Consider the following 14,026-nt stretch of genomic DNA (forward strand, 5'->3'; position numbering starts at 1 on the left):
AATTAAATCCTCTTCATCCCCTAAAAATACACTGCCTGCAGTGTATGCAAACAACAACTGACTTCTGAGAACGGATCACTTTGTGGGTTAAAAGACATATCCTTCGCTAGTACACTAAACAGCTCCATACTGATAGCTCATTTCTGGATAGACTTCTCTGGAAGTGTTACAGCCAGAGATGTTATGGTGATATTGGTTATGCATTTTCATCTGACATCTCCTGAAAGTATCTAACAGAAGATAAAAAACAACTCTTCCCATAGTGAATACCATAACCCCTCAAAAAACTACTAAAGTAAGTGTAGTGAAATGAACTATAAAAACTAAAAACTATTTCAAAACAAATTTGTTTTGTGTTTACTCGGATAGCTCAAGGTGTAGAAACATCTATTTTTGAATAATGCTGATATTCTCTTGAAGAAATTCAGAGTATACATTTTTTTTTCACAGTTATCAAAAGCAGTACTCCAAAGACAACAGTTTAAAGGTCTTTTCTGGAACTAAGCTCTATTTAAGCCCTGTAACAAGTAGGTGATCTAAGGAAAGATCCAAGCTTAATTTGGCCAGAAAGTGAGTGACAATTCTGTACCCTTCATAACGGGCATTTTTGGGGGACCAGGCAATAGGAATTCTGTGTCCTGCTCCAGGAGATGCCTATACCTTTAATCAATTGCCTGTTTAACATAAAATGCATTGATTCAAACCTCTGCTAAGTGAAAACATATCTTGAGAACTACAATACTCAGAAACTTTTTTGGACCTTTCCAATAACATTAATGAAGGTGGAAACAAATATAAACAAACTGTAATTATGAAAGACTGAGCTGACAAAGTCCTAATTTTATGTGAAAATTCTTTTCTTTTTTTTTTTTTTTTTCTATTTTAAAATTTCTGAGTATAAACATGGAACATATGTAAGGTTTACAAATATTGTAAACCTTGGTTCTGAATAACCAATCTGTGCCCAAAACTACTGTCAATAACTGGAGGCTTTCATACCTTAAAAAAATAAAAAAATAAATAAATAAATAAATAAATAGCATTTCCATGCAAAAAGCAAATCATTTTTTCAAATATTATCAAGTAATTATTAACATAATTACTTAATATTTCAGCATTCTCATTATAAGGAAAAACAAAACCAAAAAAACCTTAGGCTCTGTTCTAAATGGGAACTCTGAATTGTGTACCCTCAGCTCCAGTTCTGCATCCGAGTTTCTAGTTTATGTCTCTGCAAACATAAGAAAGCAGATTCCCAATATCAGTAATGCCATAAAACATATTAGGCTTCCTACAAACTCTGACAGCACCAATAGAGAGTCACTTCTGTATCTAGGGCCCACACAAACGCCAAGAGTTACAAGTCTCCCTTGCTCTAAGATACGAAAATTTATTGTGAACGTGAATTATTTCTTGATTGAAGCAATACATAAAAAGCTTGATAAAGACTTTTTTCTAGGTAAAACTTTGCCCTAGGTAAGACTCAGGTGTCTAGACATTCTCTGCTGTGCTTCCTGAAATGCCACAAGAAGCTCATAGAGACATCAAACCTACTAGAGGTCCTTGACCACAGGTTGTGCAGCAAGTGGACAGGAAATCTCCAATGTGTCATTAGATGTCCATGTTTAGGCATTTCAATTGAGCCAGCAAGCCTAACCACCAAAGAAAAGACGTTACCTAAAAAATGCTAAAATATTTTTTTTCTGTTTCAAAGATTCAGCAATTGGACTATGAAATAAACGTTTTTGGAGTGAATTCTGTACTGTCACCAAGAGTAAATATGGCTCCCATCATTTTCTCCCTTCTGTGTGTGGCATAGCTCTGCTGCCTCTGCCTTGCTTCTCCTCTAGATGTTGCATTATTAATTTAGTGGCCATGCATCATAATAGAATGCAATGAAAGCACCATAAAACACATCCTAAACCAGGCTTTAAAGCAGTATTCATAACTGTAATCTGATCTTTCTAATATATATGGCATTCTCTTGTTCTCCCTTTCTTTTTCTTCTCATAATTGTGCTCATTAACTTCATGGTATAAGAATGTCAATTCTTCTAAAAATTCAGGCAACACAGACTTCATTCATACGTGTTTGTAAACAAAGAAGCAGAAATCCCCTAAGGTTTTAGTCAGTCTTGGCAATATATGTATATATATTGCTACATAGCAGAGCAACTATTGTGCAGTTTTGTTTTTTATTGGCTGGCATTATGAAAATTGATGAGCTGAAGAAACAAAGCTATTCTAAAGGCAGATTAACCAGCAATACTGGTGAAAGCATTGTCTCCTAAGATTCAAAGTGAAGTAAAGAAAAATGCTGTAATTACAAGTAACACATTCCTTTGAGATTCCAGCAACGTTAAAAATCAAGTGATTACCATTTAACTGCTTTCAATCAACTTTGATGTAATAACTTAACATGAGGGACTCAGAAAAACAGCAGTTAAGAAAAGCAGAGAATTATGTGGATAATAACCCCTTCGTTACAAAAGTGATTTTTACGCTTGAAGGATGATTGATTGACAGCTTCAAAAAAAAGTCCTCTGTGTAGCAGCAGAGAAAGTGCATTGCGGACAGCACTGAAACAAATACCCTTCTTGTGTCACTCACCCCTTAGATTAGGTTGCAAGGGTATCTGGATACACAGGTTTACAGGGGGAAGTTCAAAAGCATATAAAAGTAGCCAAATGATAATGAGGGAGATAAGAGGATGGTATGGATATTAGCTATCTTGGAATTTAAATGCAACAAGCTTAAAACATTATTTATAATTAACTATGAACTTACTTAATGTTTCACATTATTTTGCAGGATGCTTGGAGTTCTGATCCCTCAAATGTATTGCCTTCAGGATGTGGAGGCTCTGCAAATTTCACTAAGTAGCCAAATATATGAAAACAACCCAGAGCTTGTGTAGGACAGTTATCATGCAAGACTGCAGAAGTATATTCTCTGTAACTTGATCCATATGCACGTACTTAGCAAATGGAAAAAAAGATTTGATCATCACAGCAGTGAGAAAAAACAGAATGTGATATTATTATTTTCCTGCTGTTATTTATTATTAATGACTTGATTCTTCTGAGAGGGTTTGACATCAATGTCAGTTGCCAGTTCTTGACACTTCTAAAGAATAGGCCCATTATTAATTAATTATTATTATTGTATTACTGCTTCAGCTGTGTGATAGGTGATTTACAGACATATTCAGGCAGGGTCTCTACATGAAATGTTTAAATTCTAAAACATGAAAATTACAAACAACATTACACACAAATGAGTATGGAAGAGAGACAAAATGACAACAGATCATGTTTTTTACAGGGTCACTGCACAAAACCTAGACTCAGGTGAGTCCACAGGAGTTTTGCTGGTGAGCACACAGGCTCAGGAGCTTGGTGTTTAGTTTTGCTTCACAGGGAGATCAGTTCTGGAGTGGAGTAGAAACAGTGTTCATTTATATCTTCAGATTTCACTGTATCATCTGCTCAGTTAAAGATCGGTGAAATGACCTGTGACTTCAGAGCACATGGGTCAGTGGCACAAAGTTTTGACAGAAAGGAACTTTTTGAAGGATGTGAAGATGAGCATGAAGAAATCGTTGGCAGTTAATTAGTGAAATACCCAAATTAATATGAAGTTGAATGTACTTTTTTAATCCTCTATCCAGTCCCTGGTAGCTAAGAGTTAGCTAACTTTTTCCATGGTTAAGTCTAGCTCCTAAAATACATGGAGTTGTTTTTCTCTTACTTACATGTATTGAGCGGCCTGGTCTAGTGGGAGGTGTCCCTGTCCATGGCAGGGGTGTTGGAACTAGAGTATCTTTAAGATCCCTTCCAACCCAAACTATTCTGTGATTCTATTTTAAACCAACGCAAACTCAATAACTTCCTTGAGCTTACTCATTTCACTATATGAGAAAAATGTTGTCTCCAGATTAAACCAACCTGAGGCTCAGAAATGAAAAATAGCTTTGTCCAAGATTCTGTCTGTAGTAAAAGTAAAGAGACAATGACCTCCAGAGGATAATTCTTCCCACTTAAGGGCTGAATCGCCCTCTGGTAATTTTTCATTAAGCTTGAAGTTTAGGATGACTAGATTCCTAACTCAAGCATTTCAGCAAGGTACCTAAATTGAGTAGAATGAATCCACACCTCTATGCCTATGCATAATTTAAATGTACACCTCCCTGCAACTCTGCTGCAGACCAAGTAATTGCCAAGACATAAGTGACAGCAAAAGATAGTCAATAGATAGGAAGACCATTAAGGACTGCTTGGATTACTTGTGTTTTGCAGGGCAATTCAAGAGTGCATTCTGCCCATTAACATTTAACTTAAATTGTTCTTAAATATCAGTACATGTCTGGATTTGTCTCTTCATGAGGGGCACATAGCCAAGGTTTGCATCCTGTGCCCTGCTTACTTATTTACAGCCTATTTTGAAAAAAAATAAATAAATAAATAAAAAGAAAAAAAAAAAAAAAAAGATTAGCTCAGTCAATCAAGGATTTTAATACATTTATATGGTGCAATGGTGTATAAGTTTATTGACTGAGATATCATGGTGCAGAATAGGGAGAAAGCTATCTTGGATAAATTTATTGTTATTTTATATGAAATTCATGATGCTATTAAGTTTTTGGTCTCGTATACTGTGGAGTATAGCATTTCAGAGATAAACTATCTTGATGTTTTCATTTCAAAGACAGGTAATAAGTGGAATACAACAATTTCCTAGAAACCCCAGACAGGAATAACCTGCTTTATGCAACCAGTCACCATCCTGAAGCTCTTAAAAGAGTTTTACTTTATCACCAGTTTGAGAAACTGTAGGATTTGCAATCATGGCACTGGCTGTAAGGTGAAGATGGATTATCTGGCTAATAAATACAGGGAGTGGGACTAAAAAGAGGAATATATCAGAAGTAAATAGCACTTTCATTAAGGGAGAAGAGTAGGGGATTTCTGTAGTTGGAAGCAGAGAAAAATAAGGAATTTTGCTCTCTGATGTTACATTATGAATCCTTCTTTCTGAGCCAATCCATTGTGACACTATTTGATCTTTCTTCCTTGTCAGCATGATCCTCTTCTCCCATATTCTTACAGAGATTGAGACCACCTCTTGTTTTCCATGCTGAGTGTTTTTGCCTTGTTGTGTATGCTTCTTATGGATGGGTACATAGATCTAGGGTCCTTTGCCCATGCTCCAAACAAGCAGGCTGCCGTAAGAGATGTAAGCATGTTAGTACAACACTGTGTCCAAATGACCATCTCTGTCAATACATGCACAGGTGCAGCATCATTTTAGCATTGTTACATTTCCCTGGACTGGGACAGTATTATTTTAAACCATCTCAAAGGATGGAAAAGGTATTTGTGTCTACGTGCCTAACAAACACCTACAAAGATTTAGATTGTACTAATTTTTTCTTGTAAGCCTTGTATTTTTCACAACAGCAGATCTGTTCTGTGTTTGTAGACTGTCCAGCACTGGGCACACTGGTCTGTAAAGCAAGCTTCTGGGAAATAGTCCAATGCTAGTAACAATAAAGAAGAAATCAGTCAGTAAAGAATGGTTTAAGTAAAGAGAAATGTGATATCTAAGTCTATTTGCTTGGTCACTGAATCCCCAGCATAGTTATGATCTTGAGATTTTTCATCCTTCATTGTTTAAAACACACGCAACACCAATTTCAGAGATACAGGCTCCAAATAGTCTTAATTAAACCATTAGAAATCCATACTGATGACACCAAAATCAGTATCAAACCCCTCCTAGTTTGTTCTGACATAACAGAGGAAGCAACATGATATTGTAATTTCATTTGGAATTACTGTATTGATTATCACCATTTCACTTTTTGGTTACAATAACATAAATCTGAAATAATTTTGATGTAAATGAGCTCAGGATTTGGCTTTTTGCAGGTTTTCATGCTGTTCAACTCTTCACAAAGTGAGAGAACTCACAGGAAGAGAGAAGACCTCCAGAGAAGAATTTAACTCCTAAATGGACTAAATCAACCTTAGGAGATATTTATCTAATTTCAAAGACTATGCAGTTTTTTGGGAGTAACTTCATTTCCATGCTGCAGATCTTTAGGTTCTTCCCCAAAAGTTCTTCTTCTCTTCATGCCCTATGACCACATGGTAGAGCTAATCAGTCAGCAGATTTCTTCAGTGAATCTCTTCAAAAAGAGTCCTGAAGAAGGTTTTTCAGTGAGAGGTATAGACAGGCAGTTCAGAGATAACTCTCTATGTGTAAAAAATGCCATCTCAAGAATACCAATGAGATCTGAAAATGCACAGATTCTGTGGTATGGTTAGATTTCAGTTACATTAGAAGAAAAATTATAAAGGTAAAGAAATATATACAAATTAAAAACAAAAAGGCTCTGTTTCAAAAGATGGCATATTGTGTTCTGCTAAGCATGTCTTAATTTTCTCCTGGCTTGAAAGGGACTTGATATGCCTCGGCATTTACCACAGTCCAGTTCTGCAATAATTCTATAACAATTCCTTATTCCTTCCAGAAATCTGTATCTTTACAATTGATAAATTAATACAAAGTTCAGTGACCAAAACTTCCTACCTATATGTTATTTTTTTACACAGATAATATACACGTTAGAATTTTTACTCCTTCTAGAAACTGTTTCAAAAACCTTTCTACAGGAAGATGCACTTATGATTCTCAGTATGGAAAACGTGTTTCTTACCATCTGTTCCATATTTATAATTCTTTAGTTTATATTAAAGGAAACAGTAAACTACAGGGACATTATGCATGCAATTGAGGATTTTATAAGGTTCAATAAATTCCCTCTTAACAATCAGCTTTAAGCCTACATAAATTCTAATCTTTCACCTGCTCTACATTTTGCTTCCTTGTTCCTCAGTCAGTTTTGTTGCTCTTTTCTCTACTTTAAGATCAGACATCAATTTTATGACAAGGTAACAGGCTAAACTCCCTTTTTCTCAGAGAATCTGCATGGAAGAGTTGATCATCTCATCGAAACTAAAGCCACAGAAATCACATTTTTTTTCTGTTTAGATGGCAAATAGAAGAATTAGAAAAAAATATTCCAGAAGAAACAGACTTACAATGTTGTTTTTTTTTTTTTTTTTTTTTTTTTCTTGTCTAATTGTCATTTCATGACACCAAACACCTCATTCACAGATCTTGTTAGAAATGAAGGTGAGGATAACCTATATTTAGAAAATGATTGGAAAAAATCATCATCTCTGTTTTACTTCAGACTTAAAGGAGCATAAGTCAAGAGTGTGGGTGATTCAAATTCAACACCCTTCTACATCTGAAGGAACAAGAATCAACATTTTGTATCACTCATGAGATTGGACTAAATATTGGAGTATTCCTAGATGCCTTGTTGTCCTTGTTTGCTTAGACAACTAAGCAAATAAATATGTAGGGATTGTAGACCCACTTTCCTACTCAGATGAGTACCTTCCTCTCTTCTCTAGACAGTTATCCAAATAATTGGTTAAATATCTTATAGAGATGTGAGATATGTCTTCAGCACCCAGTAATGAAGATCTCTCCTTGATTCACATTGTTTTCCTCAAGTAATTAGAGAGGAGATTTGGATCAGTTTTTTCTAGAACGAAGTCCTAGGCCATTACTGTGAAGCACTCTCTGAAGTAAGATTTCCTCTGTCCCTCTTACTGGCACTCTTCTACTTCATGTAACTTATAAGAACTTTCTGAGAGAAATAGTAAAGCATGGAGTCTGGCTCTTCAGCCAGAGAGCAGCTCACCATCACAGAAGACAGATTCCAAAACTTCTTCCAGCCTATATTTAATGCTCTTTAAAGGATAAAACAGCACCAGAAAATCCCTAGTGGAGTGGCATTTTTAGGGACTTCTGATACAGATTCACACCTTTTAGGTAGAAGAAAAGAAAATAATACCACTGTTTTCCATGTTTCCATCAACTGCTCTGACTCTTGCATTACTGAATAATGAAGATTCCTACTTCTATAATTTTGCAACATTTTCTTAAACCAAAACAGTTTCATGTTTGGATGTGTCACCAAGACAACAAGAACTACATCCCATAATTAGTTTTCTGCCTGCTGGAAAAATGGTCAAAACTATTTGAGATTTAACATTACTCACAACAGTGATGTTCTGTTGTCACAGGTTCTTGCTTAAATGTGCTTGGTTCTGTGCCTCATAAGGTCATAAAAACATTTTCATAATGTTTCTGTGTACTTCATAAATCTACAGAAAGTTTCTGCTCCATTTGAAGAATCCTTCTGAATTCACTCGACATTCCTCAGATTTATGACAGATTATGACTCTCTGCTCTTCTTGTCATCGATAAAGACAAGTGAAAAGGGTTAGTTTCCAATTAGCATTTGGAGTCTCTCAGCTTCATTCTTTTTCTAGTGACACATTCCTTGGCCTCTGGAATTTATATTGAGATTCCTCATGAAAAAATGCCAGTATCCAAGTAGAGCCTCATTGACAGTAATAATGATGTCCCTTGGCACAGCCTTCAACATGCACTGATTTTGTTTCAAGCTTATGGCCAAAATCAGTAGTCTGTTCACTGCAGCAAATGGAGAAGCTTAGTGTTTACATCATTTACATCAAGAGAGAGCAGGATCTGTTTGTACACATTTTTATGTTTTCATTTCCCCGTAGCTGTGCTGTCACTATTGTCTCTGCCATTTGAGTCCACATATAAAAACAAACAGGAGTTATGTCTATATTGCACAAGAAAATTTCCATAGCAGGGATGTAAGTAAAGAAGAGGGAAGAGTTCCCTGTACACATCTATTTTCACACAGGTTCCCAAATTACCTAGGGGCTCTAACATACATCTTCAGAAAATAAAGATTTTATGGAGAGATTACAGTTTCTAGACATAGCTGGATAATAGTACCAACTAGTGCATATTCCCAAAAATATTAAACAGTTCAAAAATACTTTCCCTTACCAAAGTTACTGCAATAATAGCAGATCAAACATACCTCACTACTAATATGTATTTTTAAAGTCATGGAGGTCTCTGATTGCAGAAGTTCTGTCAGTAGCTGAAAGTACAATATGGATGATAAATGTTTCTGAATTTCTTGTTTTCTTGGAAATTTCCAGAAATAAATTCTAAGAAGTGGTTAATGTTAGTTCTTCAAAGATCTTTTTACTGAATAAAAATGTTCTTTCTTAATTTTTCTTTTAAAAGGGAGTGGGGGTATTTACATTACTAATTTGTTGGAAATATTGATTAACTAGGTTAATTTTCTACCTATGTAAATATGCAGGACATATTTCTGGAAAGGCAAAATGAGCTTTCTGGGCTTTAGGGGAAAATAATTATCAAGGTAAAAGTGACAGCTCTCCTAGTATCACATCAGTAAGTTTTCCCAAAACAAGGGCAGAGAACTAGTGGATTCATTTGTGTTTCACTGCCCTCTTGAACTTCACCTAGGATCCTCATGCACTGGACATCACATTGTGCCACTGTGACCACTAGCAGCAGAGCAACTCGACTGACCGCAAGAGGAAGGCTTTCACCTTTCTTTTTGTGGATGTTTTCCTGTGAATTACAACACAGACAGATCAACCAGTTGCAGGCTTTGTGAATACTTGTAGTTCCTAAATACACTCAAATCCCAAGTCTTCCTTGTGATATAGGCAGCCTATGGTATGGTTACCTCCCATGAGTTAATACAGAGATATGTACATGCACTTTCTTCCTCTTTGCTAAAAACAATTAGAGATTTCTGTCCTTCTCTGCTTGCCTTGGATAAACAGTACCCTCAAAAATTCTCCATCAGTGTTGTGAGAGCTCCCTCTCCTGTTACAAAGGGCTCTATCAGCTGCTTTAAAGTCTGTTTTGGTCTATGGGGCTGAAGCACAGCCAAATTGGCAAGCAGGCAGAGAAAGGAAACGGTGCCAGGATCAGCTAAAGAGTCCTCAGTTACATCATGCAAAGAAACTTCCCTGATGGTGTTGTCTTGAGGATGACTTTAGTCCCATCTTTCCTTAGTCATCTCTTGTTTATTTGGTCAAATTCTGTCTTGAGATTTTTCACTGGTTTGGGGCAGATAGCAAGCAGAATATACAAGGCAGAATTTTGTCTTTTCATAAAAAAAGCCCATAAAACAAGAATGATCAGCTCATATTGTTGACTTGATCTGTTGTGAGGTGTGGCTGGTGGGTGAACCAAATGTAAAGAAATGGAGTAGGTTTATAGACTGACCATTGTCAGTCAGCTGTTTTTCAGTAATCTGGTATTATTTATTTAATCATTTCATATCTAATAGTGAGCTAAAATAGTAAGCTTTGCATACTAGATGACCAGCACAATGACTCAAAAAACACAAACAATGCACACAAAGAGAAACACAGTTTCCATCTTGTCCAACCATCATGCATTAGTACTCACAGATAAAAAGGGAGCCTATTATCCTTAAATATCCCTTCCCTCCCTCAAACATATGCTCAATCTTTACACACCAAAGTGATTTTATGCTCTGAATGCCAACATTTCTAAAAAGTAAGGAAGGAGCCATGAGTCCACAACTAATATCTTCCAACTTGGAAAGCCTTCTTTAGCTTGGCAGATAGAACTTGAAATCAAAAAAAAATAATAATAATAATTTGCAATAATATGGCACTGCAAGAGAAACCATTTTCCATACAGGCAATTCTTTGACTATTTTAAATGGGCTGTCAAAATAACTTAGGCATCAAAATGCAAGTAAACATCCCTTGGGATTATCAGGCATTCCTCTACCTTTATTTATTATTGATTTCAACTTTCAGCCCTACACTCAAAATGAGAATTTGCTATCTAAAAATAGGATTTAGGTCATATCTGAGTGCTAGAGGTAAGACGATACAGAGGACTTCTGTCATTCTTTCAGGGGTGGGGGGAAGATGGTGGGCTTGAAACAGCTGGAGAAGGGAGATGAATTTGTGTCTCCTGCAGCTGAATGAATGTTCAGACAAGAGGTCATTCTGTGCACATTTTCAAAAAAAGCAGTAGCCATCTCTATATTTTTATCATATACAACCTTCAGGCATGTTGTAAAGAGTCTCTGACAATGCCTGATCAGCCTGAGCCCCTTCGATCAGGGGACTGTCTGTGTGGACCTATGGGAGAACTAAGCACTTTCCATCTGTCCTCTCCAGACTGGGTACTTCTGAACAGGCACAGAAGCAGAACATGAGGTTCTTGGGGAGTTTAAAAGTCAAAAACTGAGGCACTCCTACAGGCAGCTTGTGAGGTTTTTCAAGGCTGGGATGAGAGCTGAGCACGGATTTTACAACTGCTAAAAATGTATATGAACTTTATATGGTGATATTATCCTATACCTTGTTAATATTTCTGAACTGTTTAATAGAATGACATGACAAGTACAGTAAACATATCTTATTACAGTTTTAGCATATTTTTTCACTGCATTTTCTACATTCTAATACACAGCTTCAGAGGAATCAAAGTGAAACATTAAAATGCCAGTCACCTGGGGATCCTGAAGAGGCAATGATACAGATTGTATTTAGTGCTAGTAAAGCTGTCATGATGGATCCCTTGAGATAGTGCTCTCTTTGCTCAAGAGGCTCTGTAGGGTTTGAGAGCAACCCACAAAACGTAAGGAAAAATTCTTGGTACAAGTAAATGGAGAGGGTTGGGGAAAATGCTAACATGGATCAAACGATTACTTTAAAGTCACTCTGCACAGCAGTCTAGAATCTGATCTCCCTATTTTATTCCAGAGCACAAATGTACTACAGTATCATGACATCCCTAGAGCATGAAGGTGGTCTGTAGCCTTTTGAACCTTTTTCTCTTTTTGGTCTATACTTTCTAAACTGCAGAATGCTGAATTCTAGTTTTCTATCACCTTCTTATCCTGTGGTATCAGGTAAGTCATGCAATTTGTCAGCAACTTGTTGGCAACAGCGTCTTGTTCTGAGAGCTTGTAGCAGTTAATATGAGCTACACCTAGATAGCAGAGCTGAAGTAGTTGAAACATGACAAACCTCTTAAAAAATTTAAAATAAATAAATAAATAAATAAATAAATAAATAAAATGTTTGATTTTTTGTGGAAACAACCTGTTCTGTTGGGCACCAAGAAGTGTGAACTTTTCCATAAGAGTTCTGAGCAAGTCTCAACAACAGGAGCTAACTGTGAGCACCAAGATTGCCTATAGCAAGTCAGAAAAAAAAAAAAAAAAAAAAAAAAAAAAAAAAAGAGAGTGATTTGTAGGGACAAGTCACCTGGGAGTTATTTTCTACCTAACCCTACAATGAGAGAAAATAAAGAATTTTCAGAGACTCCAGGGACACAGGTTCCAGGGGGAACCCAGGAAAAAAAAAAAAAAAAAAAAAGAACCTGAGAGACTTCTGAGAAACCCTGGGGACACAATAGCCTGGCCCCAGCTCCATGCACCCCATTGTTAGAATCACTGCACTAGCAAACCTGGCCTCACTACCAGCCCTGTTAACTGCTCCGATGGGACAAGAAAGTCATGTGATTGATTAAACCATATATATCTCTGATTAAATATTAGCCTTCATACTGTCATTTGTTCTTAAACTGTTCAGCATTGGTTGGAAAAAGGCACGTAACAGGATTTTGGTGCAGAAGGGCTACATACTGCTAGTTAAAACCCCACTTCTTTAAAATAACACTTCAGAAGCAACTAGTAACTCAGGAGAAAGAGTAGACATAGTAAGAAAGTTAAATAACATAAATAGCTGAGATTTAGTAATATTTTGCAAACTAAGTATCAATACATGAAAAAGGAGAAATCCACTCTTAAATCATAAACAAAGTATTATTCAGGTCCCAAATGCAGGAGCCTAAGATCCTTGACCACAGTGACCATCATTAATTAAGGAGTTTTAACAGTGATGGGAAAAAAGAAAACAAAGAGTAATTACAATAATGCCATCCTCTAGAAATGTAATAAGATTCTATAGGAACACCTCCAGAAACTTCTATCATTTAATAATGATAAAGAATAATTATATTAACTATTCTTATTTTTGAATTGTCCATTTCAGGAATATAATACTCTGCTAAATACCACTACGTGATTTAAAATCAATGTTAAATTCAGTGATTTTTTGTTTTGTTTTCCTACAGGAATATCTGGATGATGCTCCAACTGTCTTTCAAAGAGCAATCAGAAGCTGTTTGTAGGAGCCCCTGTGAATTGCATTCATGCTGTTGAATGTCAGATATCCATTGGTTCACAAAAAAAAAGGGGATCTTAGGGGATGATTCTGCATTTGGTCCTTCCAGATACATACCACTTCACTATCACAGAAACAGATGTCTGAACTACATACTACTGGAATAGGCTAGAGCTGGTGATTCCTACAGGGCATGAATTTCTGTCAAAGGTTCATGCCATCTTACAGCTTGTAACATAGTTCACAGTTTTCAGGGAAATATTTGGGCTTTCCATAAAAGAGTATGGGGGGATTCAGTAGAAGTTTGCTGAAACTGTTACAGATGAGAGAGCTAGGAAGGACACTCACCACTGGCCTTGTGATTGCTCCCAAGTTGTTAACACATCCCCTTGCTCCATTTTGGAGCCCTCCAGCTAGGAGATCTATGAAGAGGGCTATTGCTAAGCAGTATGACTGGGAAGCAGTAGGTGTCAGCTGGCCTTGGGGGTCTGAACTTCCTTCACCTAAAACACTGCCATAGTCCAAAACTCTCTTCTTGTTGACAATTTTCAGGAAACATCACATGGGCTAGGCAGGTTCCATTTCTTTAACCCATTCTATAGCCCCTACTGCTCAAGGGCTGGAGCATCTGTCCTACAAAGACAGGCTGAGAGAGTTGAGGTTGTTCAGCCTGAAAAAGAGAAGGCTCCAGGGATACCTTATAGCTGCCTTCCTTTACCTAAAAGGGGCCTACAGGAAAGCTGGGGAGTGATTTTTTGTTAGGATTGTACTGAAAGGACAAGAAGTAATAGTTTTAAACTAAAAGAGAGTAGATTTAGATTAGATATAAGGAGGAAATTCTTC

The sequence above is a fragment of the Oxyura jamaicensis genome, chromosome 1 (genome assembly GCF_011077185.1).
Source record: "Oxyura jamaicensis isolate SHBP4307 breed ruddy duck chromosome 1, BPBGC_Ojam_1.0, whole genome shotgun sequence".
In the NCBI taxonomy this organism is placed as follows: Eukaryota; Metazoa; Chordata; class Aves; order Anseriformes; family Anatidae; genus Oxyura; species Oxyura jamaicensis.